This window comes from Protopterus annectens, chromosome 6.part0 (genome assembly GCF_019279795.1).
Source record: "Protopterus annectens isolate FY-2018-M chromosome 6.part0, PAN1.0, whole genome shotgun sequence".
Lineage (NCBI taxonomy): Eukaryota > Metazoa > Chordata > Ceratodontiformes > Protopteridae > Protopterus > Protopterus annectens.
In genome coordinates this window covers 1,183,567,201-1,183,580,363 of record NC_056737.1, presented here as the reverse complement: position 1 = coordinate 1,183,580,363, position 13,163 = coordinate 1,183,567,201, and the positions used below count along the sequence as shown (strand labels likewise).

General features: G+C 41.4%; 1 protein-coding gene across 1 annotated transcript in view; it reads right to left on the bottom strand.

The window, feature by feature from the left end:
- Window positions 1–13,163, bottom strand: part of LOC122804749 (keratin, type II cytoskeletal 8-like) — a gene marked incomplete in the record, with an annotated part of 529,113 nt that overhangs the window by 43,128 nt on the left and 472,822 nt on the right.

Here is a 13,163-nt window from a genome sequence, read left to right as displayed (position 1 = left end):
CAATTCAGAGAAAACTCTAATCAAATGAAGATCACTTCGGTATAATTATCCTTGACCTATGCATGGAGAAGGGTGACATTTGACAAGCCTTACAGCCAGTGATCAGAGTGCCATATAGTTCCTTTGAAGCAAGAATCCAAAATGCAAGAGCTGGTTACAAAATCATTAGCGTGCAACTTTAAAAAACTCAGTGGTCATCAAACCATCATTTGCTACTGCAACATGGATGAAAATATCTGCTAAATGAATCAAGTATATCTCTAAATTATAGATCCTCTTAAAAGAGTCATGAAACTGCAGACATCTACCCTATACAGTGAAGCTACAAAGATTTTTTCTCATCACCTGATGGTAGAGTCACTGCGAGTCTGTTAATTTGTTTATTAAGACGCTATTCAGAAGGTAAAATCTGGTAGGTGTAAATACTTCCTTACCTGTGAGCTTTTATCTGATAAATCAACTTGCTGAGACAATGCAGAAAATATAAGAATCAGTGCATTGTCTGCAGGGCATAATGCATCAGTTTATTAGTCTAATTATTATAACTACATCCTACCCTCAGTCGAGACAGTCGTTATCTGTTTAGCAGCTAACAGAGTATACTGAAACCTTGTCAATAAGAGACTGGTTGAGGTTAAACTTAAACACAGTTTGTGGTACTCCAAAAAATTACCTGTAGATGTATGCAGTACAAAACAGCCTCACAAAAGAAATAGAGCTTCAGGCAAGCAGTACAGAGATGAGAGCCAACAAACATGGCAACACCTCTGGGTAACCCTTAGATAGGAAAACTAATGCTTCTAGCATATCATCACCTCACTCAAAGTGCCCCTGCAGTAGTAAATGCCCCAGTAATCACTGATCCTAATCAATGTTGACAGTTAGATGATATGGTCCATATGTCCGATATGGTCTGTATGTCCATAACCATGCACCGTCCTGCACAAGCTGGTAAAACTGACAGCTGGATGATATGGTCCATATGTCCATAACCATGCATTGTCCTGCACAAGTGGGTAACACTGACAGCTGGATGATATGGTCCACATGTCCATAACCTTGCATCATCCAGCACAAGCTGGTAACACTGACAGCTGGGTGATATGGTCCATATGGTCCATATGTCCATAGCCATGCATCACCCAGCACAGGCTGGTAATACTGACAGCCGGATGATATGGTCCACAAGGCCATAACCATGCATCATACAGCACAAGCTGGTAACACTGACAGCTGGATGATATGGTCCACAAGGCCATAACCATGCATCATCCCGCACAAGCTGGTAACACTGACAGCTGGATGATATGGTCCATATGTCCGACAGGGTCCATATGTCCATAACCATGCATCATCCAGCACAAGCTGGTAACACTGACAGCTGGATGATATGGTCCATATGTCCATAACCATGCATCATCCAGCACAAACTGGTAACACTGACAACTGGATGATATGCTTCGTATGTCCATAACCATGCATTGTCCTGCACAAGCTGGTAACACTGACAGGTGGATGATATGGTCCATATGTCCATAACCATGCATCATCCAGCACAAGCTGGTAACAAAGACAGCTGGTTGATATGGTCCATATGTCCATAACCATGCATCATCCTGCACAAGCTGGTAACACTGACAACTGGAGGATATGGTCCATATGTCCATAACCATGCATTGTCCTGCACAAGCTGGTAACACTGACAGCTGGATGATATGGTCCATATGCCCATAACCATGCATCACCCAGCACAAGCTGGTAACAAAGACAGCTGGTTGATATGGTCCATATGTCCATAACCATGCATCATCCTGCACAAGCTAGTAACACTGACAACTGGAGGATATGGTCCATATGTCCAATATGGTCTGTATGTTCATAACCATGCATCATCATGCACAAGCAGGTAACATTGAGAGTTGGATGATATTGTCTACATTTCCATAACCTTCCATCATGCTGCACAAACTGGTAACACTGACAGCTGTATGATATGGTCCATATGTCCATAACCATCCATAATCCTGCACAGACTGGTAACACTGACAGCAGGATGATATGGTCAGTATGTCCATAACCATGAATCATCCAGTACAAGTTGGTAACGCTGTCAGCTGGATGATATGTACATAACCATGCAGCATTCAGCACAAGCTGGTAACACTGACAGCTTGATGATACGGTCTGTATGTCCATAACCATGCATCATCCTGCACAAGCTGGTAACACTGACAGCTGGGTGATATGGTCCATATGTCCATAGCCATGCATCATCCAGCACAAGCTGGTAATACTGACAGCCGGATGATACGGTCTGTATGTCCAAAACCATGCATCATCCTGCACAAGCTGGTAACACTGACAGCTGGGTGATATGGTCCATATGTCCATAGCCATGCATCATCCTGCACAAGCTGGTAACACTGACAGCTGGGTGATATGGTCCATATGTCCATAGCCATGCATCATTCAGTACAAGCTGGTAACACTGACAGCCGGATGATACACTGACAGCTGGATGATCACTAGCTGAATCACTGATAATGATATACTCCTCTTTACTACCCCTCTTGTTCGCACCATACCTCCTTACCTTGTATGGAAACCAGTTTCTCATGTGATTTCAGGTCCCAAAAGGCCATACTATCACCACAGCTGTAAATCCTTCCACCTTCAACCATACTTACAGTATCAGATGCTATCCAACATCTTGTTCAGTCTATCAACATCTCAACCCCAGGCACATTAGCTCTAGATCCAAACACTACCACAAACTAATAAACAAATTCCTTTAGTTCATCACCAAGTATAGACTCAACCTAATACTTGGTGGTGATATTCACCCCAACCCTGGCCCACCCACTTCAGATACACATACTCCCTCTACTTGCAATCTAAGCTACAAACCTACAAATAATAGGCCAACTAACTCTCTCCTAGTCTGTCATCTCAATATTAGAAGCATTAATAAGACGGTACATAAACTGCATGCACTTCTGGATGTCCACTCCTCTGAGATTCTCTGTTTATCTGAAACCTGGTTAAAACCTAACACTAAAGACAATGAAGTGTTACCACCTGGGTACAACATACACAGGCTGGATCGTGCTTCGAGGAAGGGGGGTGGGGTAGCTGTACTCTATAAATCTGAGTTGAATGTCACCATAGATGTAATACAACCACCTCAGATTAATAACTCAGAGATTCTTGCCACCAAATTGCAACTTAATAAAAATAAATGCATTAATATCATCTGTATGTACATTCCCCCAGGTAACAATCTATCTATACTTGAAGATATCCTGCACTGGCTATCATGTCACTACCCCCAAGAAACCCTACTACTTGGAGACTTTAACATAGACTGGGGCACCTGTTCCTCAGAATCCCCATCCACCCATATTAACTTGCATGCATTTACACAAATTATATCCACCCCTACCAGGATAGGTAAACACAACCAAAAAGAAAGCATACTTGACTGGGTACTCATAAATAGTCACCCCCAACTGTACACCTCTGGTACCCTCCTTAATGGCCTAAGCGGTCACCTTCTCACATATGTAATTAAGCACAAAGCCATTAATTCCCAACAACCCTTACTCAGAAAGGTTAGAAACAATAAAAACTTTGACCCTGCCAAATTCCAACAAGAACTAAACTCATGTAATTGGTCTATTCTAAAACACCTCCCCTTAGAGGAAGCAGTAGCATACTTTAACAACAAATTCCTTGAGATCTTTGATTTGCATGCACCTGTTCGTTCAAAGAGAACCAAGGCAAAAACTGCGCCATGGCTTTCTAAAGAGTCTAATCTCAAAATTACCCTTAGAAACAAAGCATGGGCTTTATGGCATTCTTCTAAAGACCCTCAAGATCACATTAAATACAGGCAATCCAGGAACGAAACCAAAAAATCAATTTTACAAGACAAAAAACAATACTACTGTAATTTACAGACAGTAAATCAAAATAACCCTCAGAAGTTTTGGGCAGGTTTAAATAATCTACTACATCCTGGACAAACTTCAACCCCAATCCCTACTGCTACTATTGATAAAACCCCTGAAGATGTTTCTGACAGTTTTAACCAATTCTTTATTGAGACAATTCAAGCCCTAGCTAGCCAACTACCTCCTAGCTTCCCTGGTCCTGAAAGTAGCACCCCTAGAAACCTACTCGCATTCAGCTTCCAACCAGTCACCACTTCACTTATCCATACCGTGATCAAAAAATTAAAACCCACTACACTTTCTGCTGATCAACTCCCTGCCGAGTACCTACAAAAATCAGCTGATGCTATTGCTTACCCCGTCTAAATATTAATCAATCGAACCATAGTGGAAGCTAAAATTCCCACCATCTGGAAAATATCCTATGTAATCCTACTTCACAAAGGAGGCAGCTCTACTGAATTCTCCAATTATAGGCCAATAGCTATACTCCCTCCACTTGCAAAGATTATGGAAAAATGTATTCATAGACAATTCATGCACCACCTAATCCAGAATCACCTTATGGCAGACACTCAGCATGGCTTCCGTCCTCATCACAGCACTACTTCAGCCCTCCTAGCCTTTACCAACACCATAAACCATAATCGCAATAATGATTATATATCCTCAGCCCTCTTCTTGGATCTTTCCAAGGCATTCAATATGGTTGATCACCAACTTTTAATCCACACCCTGCAAACATTCTGTCTAGATACTAGAGCCCTTCAATGGTTTCAATCCTACCTGAATGGTCAACAGCAGGCTGTCCTCTGGCAGAACAAACTCTCTAACCTTCTACCTAACACCCTTGGAGTACCACAAGGCTCTATACTAGGGCCCTTGCTGTTCTCCATCTTCAATAACGACCTTTATACTGTCATCCCAAAAGTCAGCTGTATCCAATATGCTGATGACTCTACTCGGATTTGCTAAGCCACATCTCCAGTAGAGTTATGGTCAGCTACCCAGACCACCTTTTATACAATAGAAAACTGGCTTTCTGAACATCATCTGATCCTAAATCCCAAAAAAACTAAAATGCTGTTATTTTCACCAACACATAAGTCTACCACTTTCACCTTTACCATAAATTCAAATGATGGCACAATAATCTCCCCAACCCCTCTACAAAACTATTAGGTGTCATCATAGACAATAATCTAAAATTCGACCTACATGTTAACCAAACTATCAAAACCATCAATAAAAAACTAGGGTCACTTTACAGAATAAAAGCCTTCCTAACCCCTCCAGCTAAAATTGCCATAGCTCGCTCTCACCTTCTTTCAACCCTTCTGTATGCATCCCCTCTACTCTCGAATTTAAACAAGACTGTCCTTAACAGACTCTCAATTTGCTACAACCACATTGCCAGGTTTGCCACTGGGCTGCCTTTTAGGACACATCATTGCATCAATCTAAATCAGTTTGGGTGGCTTGAACTACCCAGCCTAATCCAGTATAACCAACTGATTATGGCCTATAAAATCCTCTATAATCCGGACAATACTCCTGCACTTAAAAATATTATCACCCCCTATAACAGTCCTAGACAGCTTCGATCCTCTAACAAACTACTAATTCAGACTAGCAAAATTAATAACACAGCTGGTGATTCTCTCTTTGCAAACTCTGTAAGTAGATCCTGGAACTCTCTTCCAGCTGATATTACCTTACTTTCCACCTTAGGTCAATTTAAAACTAGAATCAAACAACATTTGTCACTTAACTGGCTATGTCAATGTATCAAGCCTGGCTAACTCTCTCTAGAATGTGTAAAAAATTTGTTAACCAGTTTATTGTATAATTTAATTTAATCCTGACTTGTGCTCAGGATTAACTCTAATCTGTGGAACTTGTTTAACTTGCTTACTTATGTAATCTCTGTAAATAGTCTGTTTTTAATATGTAATGCTGGTATTATGTAATGCTGCATCTGCTTATCCTTGGAGCTTTTCTCCCCGGGCCTCTGCTGAAAATGGACATGCATCCAGTCTGACTATCCCAGTCAGCAAATGTAAAATAAAATAAATACAAATAGAAATATGGTCCACAAGGCCATAACCATGCATCATCCAGCACAAGCTGGTAACACTGTCAGCTGGATGATATGGTCCATATATCCATAACCATGCATCATCAAGCACAAGCTGGTAACACTGGCAACTGGATGATGTGGTCCGTATGTCCATAACCATGCATCATTCAGCACAAGCTGGTAACACTGACAGCTGGATGATATGGTCCATATATCCATAACCATGCATCATCAAGCACAAGCTGGTAACACTGGCAACTGGATGATGTGGTCCGTATGTCCATAACCATGCATCATTCAGCACAAGCTGGTAACACTGACAGCTGGATGATGTGGTCCATATGTCCATAACCATGCATCATCAGGCATAAGCTGGTAGCACTGACAGCTGTATAATATGGTCCATATGTCCATAACCATGCATCATCCTGCACAAGCTGGTAACACGACAACTGGATGATGTGGTCCATATGTCCATAGCCATGCATCATCCAGCCAAGCTGGTAACACTGACAGCTGGATGATATAGTCCATGTGTCCAAAACCATGCATCATCTTGGAAAAGCTGGTAACAGTGACAGCTGGATAATATGGTCCACAAGTCCATAACTATGCATCATCCTGCACAAGCTGGTAACACTGACAACTGGATGATATGGTCAGCATGTCCGTAACCATGCATCATCAAGCACAAGCTGGTAACACTGACAGTTGCATGATACGGTCCATATGTCCTTCACTACGCATCATTCTGCACAAGCTGGTAATACTGGCAGCTGGATGATATGGTCCGTGTGTCCATAACCATGCATTGTCCTGCACAAGCTGGTAACACTGACAGCTGGATGATATGGTCTGTGTGTCCATAATGATCCATCATCCAGCACAAGCTGCTAACACTGACAGCTGGATGATATGGTCCATATGTCCATAATGATCCATCATCCTGCACAAGCTGGTAACACTGACAGCTGGATGATATGGTCCATATGTCCATAACCATGCATCATCCAGCACAAGCTGGTAACACTGACAGCTGTATGATATGGTCCATATGTCTGACATGGTCCATATGTCCGTAACCATGCATCATTCTGCACAAGCTGGTAACACTGACAGCTGGAAGATATGGTCCATATGTCTGATATGGTCCCATATGTACATAACCATGCATCATCCTGCACAAGTTGGTAACACTGACAGCTGTATGATATGGTCCTTATGTCCATACCCATGCATCATCCTGCACATACTGGTAACACTGACAGCTGGACTATATGATATGGTCCGTATGCCCATAAGCATGCATTTTAGTCACCAAATCCTAATTTTCTGAACTGTCTGGCCTGAATCCTCATCGGCTTTCATATCAGTAACTTTTACAAACAGGGCAGTATCTTAAAGCTCAGTGAAAGAAATTGTTATGACACTGTCATCTTCAAGAAAATATTGTCTTCCCAAATGCAGTGATAGAGCACCTGCCTAAAACACTAGCAAGGTGGGATTGATTGACAGCTCAGGTGTTGTATAACCAGTAACATGGGATGGCATGCGGGGCCCACCAGAAACACTGCTTCTGTAAGAATCAGCTGCAGGCTTGCACACAACAATCTTTAAAAAGTGCACTATCTCTGGGCTAGTAATCACACCATTTTAATATCCAGTGTGTGTTTTGTAAACAGACTCTTACTTTCCTTACAATCTGTCCTATATAACAAAATTTACAACAGTGGTAGAGTCTGTTCATCAGTGCCTGAGAATAATAGTTTGTGGCTAACATCAATCTAAATGCATGATCATGAACCACATAATATCCCCTTTTGGTCACATTATTCACATACAGAACACCCCTTGCAGCTCTCCTAATTTCTACCTTTCTGTGGGAAAAATCTTAAATGTACTACCTTATGCATAAGAAACTGTTGAAGATGGATCCACTATTTTTCCTATAATTCCATATACAGTTCTGATACATTAGATCATATAAGTAATATAAATAGCTGGAGCCTTACTGACAAAAGATGATACAGTGTATCATGTAATCGGTTCTTGTGTTTCATGAATACTGAATGTTATTTTAAAGGTTTCTGTGCTTAAATCTAAAGTTACTTTGCAGAACTCACATCCATCTAATTTGAACTGGTTTTCATAATGTCCGTAGGTTCATAGGTTCATAGGTTCATAGGTGTTTACTAGGCTAACGACCACAAGGGCCTTTTTAAGCATAGCCATGCATCCCAAATCTTTGACATGTCCTTTTTCCCTTGTTATGTGTAAGTAGGGGCTTGGGATGTGAAACATTTATAAGCAGGGGTCTGGGAGATAAACCATTTACAGGCTGCTTGTCTCCATTAGACATTGGTGCCAAACCAGGGATGACTTCCCTGTTCCCCATCCAATTGTCCAAGTTGCATCTGAATTGGGTGAGGGAGGAACTTTGCTTCACATGGCTGGGGAGCCTTAGGATACATACCTGTCTCTCCAGCAGGCAGTATTTATAGCACATGCAAGATTTAAGTCTTTAGAACAGGTTAATTCTGGTGCTGTTTGTTTTGTGGATATGCAGGAGGTCCATCAGAGTGGGGTCTGACAATGCCCTGTATGTCAGGCATAGATCTTCCCTCAGCAGCCTGTAGGAAACACAATACAGGGATAGGCCCTTGAGACAGACTACATAGGACATGTTACTTACATCCTGTATTATTTTAGTGAGGAACCCCTGTGGACATTCCACTTGTTGGATATGCCTGGTTAGGTATATACCAAAGGGGGCATTGTACTCAAGGATAGGTCTGATGAATGTCAAATACAGGGGAACAATGACTTCCTTGGACCTAGATGTCATACCTTTGTTTATAAGTTGCGCAACATAGAAAGAGTTCCTCACTACAGTATACACGTGATGGTTAAAGGATAGTTTACTGTCTATGTGTGCCCTAAGTCTCTGACTACTGGGTCAACTCTATGTGTGTGTTGTCAGTATGATAATTACCAGGGGTGGATGACTTCCCAAAGGATACTATTATGCATTTCTTGGCATTTAGTTTTAGTCCTAGGCTCTGGCACCAGTTGTTTGTCTGTGTCAGCCCTTCCTGGAGAACATTTGTGTCAGTGTGAGATTCAATGACAGCTCCTAATTTGCAATCATCTGCAAATTTAGTCAGCCAGAGGTAATTGACATTGGCCTTGACTTCAGAGAAGTAAATGCCAAAAAGAAGCGGTCCCAGAACCAATCCCTGAGGGGCTCCACTTGTGACTGGCCTCTTTGTAGAGGTGGACCCCCCAATTCTAACTTCCTGGGTCCTGTCTGTGAGCCAATTGGCTATCCATCGGGGTGACAAAAGGGTTTGTACCTAACACCTCTTGAGTTTACTAACAATGCCAAAGTGGGGTGTTGTGTCAAATGCCTTAGCCAGGTCAAGGTAGGCAGTGTGAACCATTCTGCTATCATCCATTGCTTTGGTGACCTTCTCAAAGAAGTTCACTAGGTTGAGTAGGCATGACCTGTCCTTGACAAAATCAAATTGAGTTGGGTCCAGTGTTTGGAGGTTTTCTGTAGGGTTACTATAGAGAGGTAAACTCTCAGGGTTTATGGGAGCTTGTAATTTTGCCAGGTTATCACTTAATAGCAGGAAGTTAACCTTAGAGTAGTTCCTGAATATTCCAGGGTTAGCTGGGGGGTCCAATTTTTATTTTTATTTCAAAGCAGACTGTAGATCAATATGTGTGTATATCTTTACAAAGCTATCTAGTGGTATGCACAAGTGTATAAATACTGAGCGTGTGCGAGCCTGACCACCGTTTTGTAGTAAGCTGTTGAAATGCAAGTATGTATAGTCCGTCTGTTAATTAGTTTGTTTATATTTTGTAATGCTGTTCTCTATCCTGATGTATTTTCATGTAATAAAGCATATAAACAAACTACCCCACCTGTTCATCATCTATAGTAGACAGAGAGAGAGAGATGAGTGACAGAGACCATTTTGTGGTCTGACCTTACCAGGGAAGACATTACACTAGGGGGTGTGTAGCACTCTCCCATATTAGAGAGGACCGGATCCAGTATGGTTGCACCCCTGATTGGTGTATTGACAATCTGGTCCAGAGATTTTGTGTTTACAAAATATATGAATCTCTGTGCCTGTATGTTTGGTGTGGTATAGGATTCCCATTTAATACTGGGGTAGTAAAATTCACCCATGAATATGGTAATGAGTTGGATAGTGAGTGTTTCCAATAAGTTTAAATACATGGTATGGGATTCCTGGGTCATAGTGGGGGACCTATAACTTACAAGGAAGTGGAATTGGATTTTGCCTATGGTGATTTGAACATGGAGAAGCTCAAATGCATTGTTCTGTTTGACCAACCTTGAGGTATATTTATTTTTATGTAAATTGAGACATCTCCACCCTTACTCCCTGCTTGTGCAGAAGCTGGTCTAAATGTGTGAAAGGCATTATAACCTTGCACTGTTGGTGTACTCTCTGCAGCATTACACCATTTCACAGTGACTGCACAGATGTCAGCATTCTCTGGGGTGAAGAGAGCTTCTAGGAAGTGGAGATTTTTTGTTTAGACTCCTAGCATCGAGCAGTAACACATTTAGATTTTCTTGGTTTTGATTTGCTATGCCTGAAGTACTTTCAGTTTGGCATTGCCTAAAAAAGGCACTATGGGGAAGACAATGTTTTAGCTAATATTTCAAAGCCTAAAGGGGAGAAGTGCAGACCATCCCTGGCAAAGCAGCGTGGTCTGTTGACAATCTTCTTCCATGCTGACAAATATTGCACCTTCTCAGAATGACACCAGAAACTAAGCCAATTATTAAAGTCAGTCATCTTCTGTTCGTATTGTGGCATCATCCATAGAGAAGATAGAATCCTGCTCAATGCTAGGATCATAACAGCCTGGGACACATATTTCAAGAGCTCCATGATGTCTCCCTTCATATAGTCTAGAGAGGTACATCTCAGGTCGTTTACACCCACATGGACTATGACTGAGTCATACTGGCAATTGTGGTCCAATGACCTGAGTGAGTGCATAATGAGATAGATCCTGGACCCTGATGAGCAACTAATCGTGACTTTCTCCTTACTCAGGGTGGTGAAAGGGGCATCAGTGTGTCTTAAAATAGAATCTCCAATGAACAAAATGTTGGATTGTGTGGTGGATTTCCTTATGGACTTAGAAGTAGAGGTTCCATGAAATGTGGCTGCATGTGTCAATCTGGGTGTTTTGAAAGTGTGCATTTGGGGCTGCTGAGGGTATATGTTATGGGTACTTCATCTAGGAGGTCTTTGTGGTTTAGGAAGGTTACATTTAAGTGCTTCAGTATATGTGGGTCTATACAGCTGCTTCATAATGTGTGTGATGGGTGCAGAATGTGTACTACTGCCAACCTTATTGACACTCTGAGTACTTTTATATGAGCCTTGCCTCCAGTGACATTGTGTAAATACATCTCTCACGTACCATATCAGTTTGTTTGAGAATTAACTGGTTATCAGTAAACATGAGGCAATTTCTGTATTGCCTCAGGATTCCCATATCCACCAAGCTGGTAACAGAGATAGTGGGAAAGTTCATATCCATAGTAACAAACCCTTTTTTATTAATTAGACAACTGGAGTGAGGAATATAAAGCAATGTCAGGAGTATCCTGTTTGCAACTCTGGGAGCAGAGCTTGTTACTGCAAACTAGTTGTCCTGTGTGCAACTAGGTATTGGTGAAATTTAAATTGTGCTTTTACAGGAAAAGTGTCACTGTGTCTGAATCTGTACAGAGCAAACACTTGCGAGTCAATTAATAAGTAGACCCTGAAAATTTAAGGATGAAGCATTTAGGCAATATTCTGAAGTTAGAAACAAATCAGGCACTACTTATTGAAAACAAATAATTAGCTGATCAAGAATGAGGCAAAGAGGGGAGTCACATAAATGGCTACTGCCCAGCTACTACTAGTGCTGGTCTCACCACAGCTTTACTCTGTTGGGATACAATGCTCCTTTGCTTCTTCTCTCACCAGAAGTAAAATGTTAGCACCAACCCCAAGAAGAGAAGCAGGCCACAGCCCGTTTCTTGATCTACAGCCTTGTCCCAGATGATGCAAGGCTTGTAGCCTTTTTCTGGTAGATGCCTTGAATAGCAACCAGACCAATCAGGAATGTTATGCACAGACACTCACTGCCCAACTAGAAACAGTTAGGAACCAATGTCCTCTGCTTCTTCTCTCACCAGGAGCAAAATATAAGCACAAATTCCAAGCTGTCACATATGAAGCAGTTATTAGGCTTTCTGGCGACCAGCAGTCTCCGGGAAATAGTGCCCCTGTTTTTTTTCTCTCACCAGGAGAAAATAGAAGCACTAATCCCAAGATGACTACTGAGAGGCAGAATGTGGGCTGTCCGGTAATTGATTGTGCTGGAATGTATGTTGCAGATTTTAAAGGTAATATGGAAAATGGAAATGGAAAGCCAGTAATTTTAAAATAGCAAGATAGACTGGAAGGGGTGAGCACTTTGTATTCTGGTTTTATGGAACACAGTGGGATGATCAATAAATTTAAACTAATTAAAGGGGACTAATTTCACAAAATGATAATTCTGTGCTTACTCACACCAGTTAGTGAAAGGGGAGAGGGAAGGAGATATGTGGTGAAGTTATCATAAGGGGCAGGCAACAAGAAAGACAGCTGAGTTTAAAAAGACAACAACTCCACAGTGGGTGGGTGGTAAAAACTTAATTTCTGTATGGCTCACAAGAGAAACAGTTGTGTTCTCTTTCCTAGTTTAAATATGCAATTAAAAGCAGAATACAAGTAAAACACGGTGTAAATAAAACAAATTCTAATATAAAAATAGAAGAAGGTAATAAGGTGATACAAAATGTAAGAAAACAAACTAACCTTTCCCTCACAGCAGTTGTGGTAGAGTCTGGCTCAGCTTTTCCAATAAAACCTTGAAATGTTTTATTTTACCCATTAAGTAGAAGGTTTAGTTCCTAGCTCCATCCTTAGTTCATAGATAATTAACCTTAATTGACCTGTTCTAATTTCTGTGTGACTCACAAGAGACACAGCTGTGGTCTCTTTCCTAGTTTAAATATGCAGTTTCACTAAGTTTTA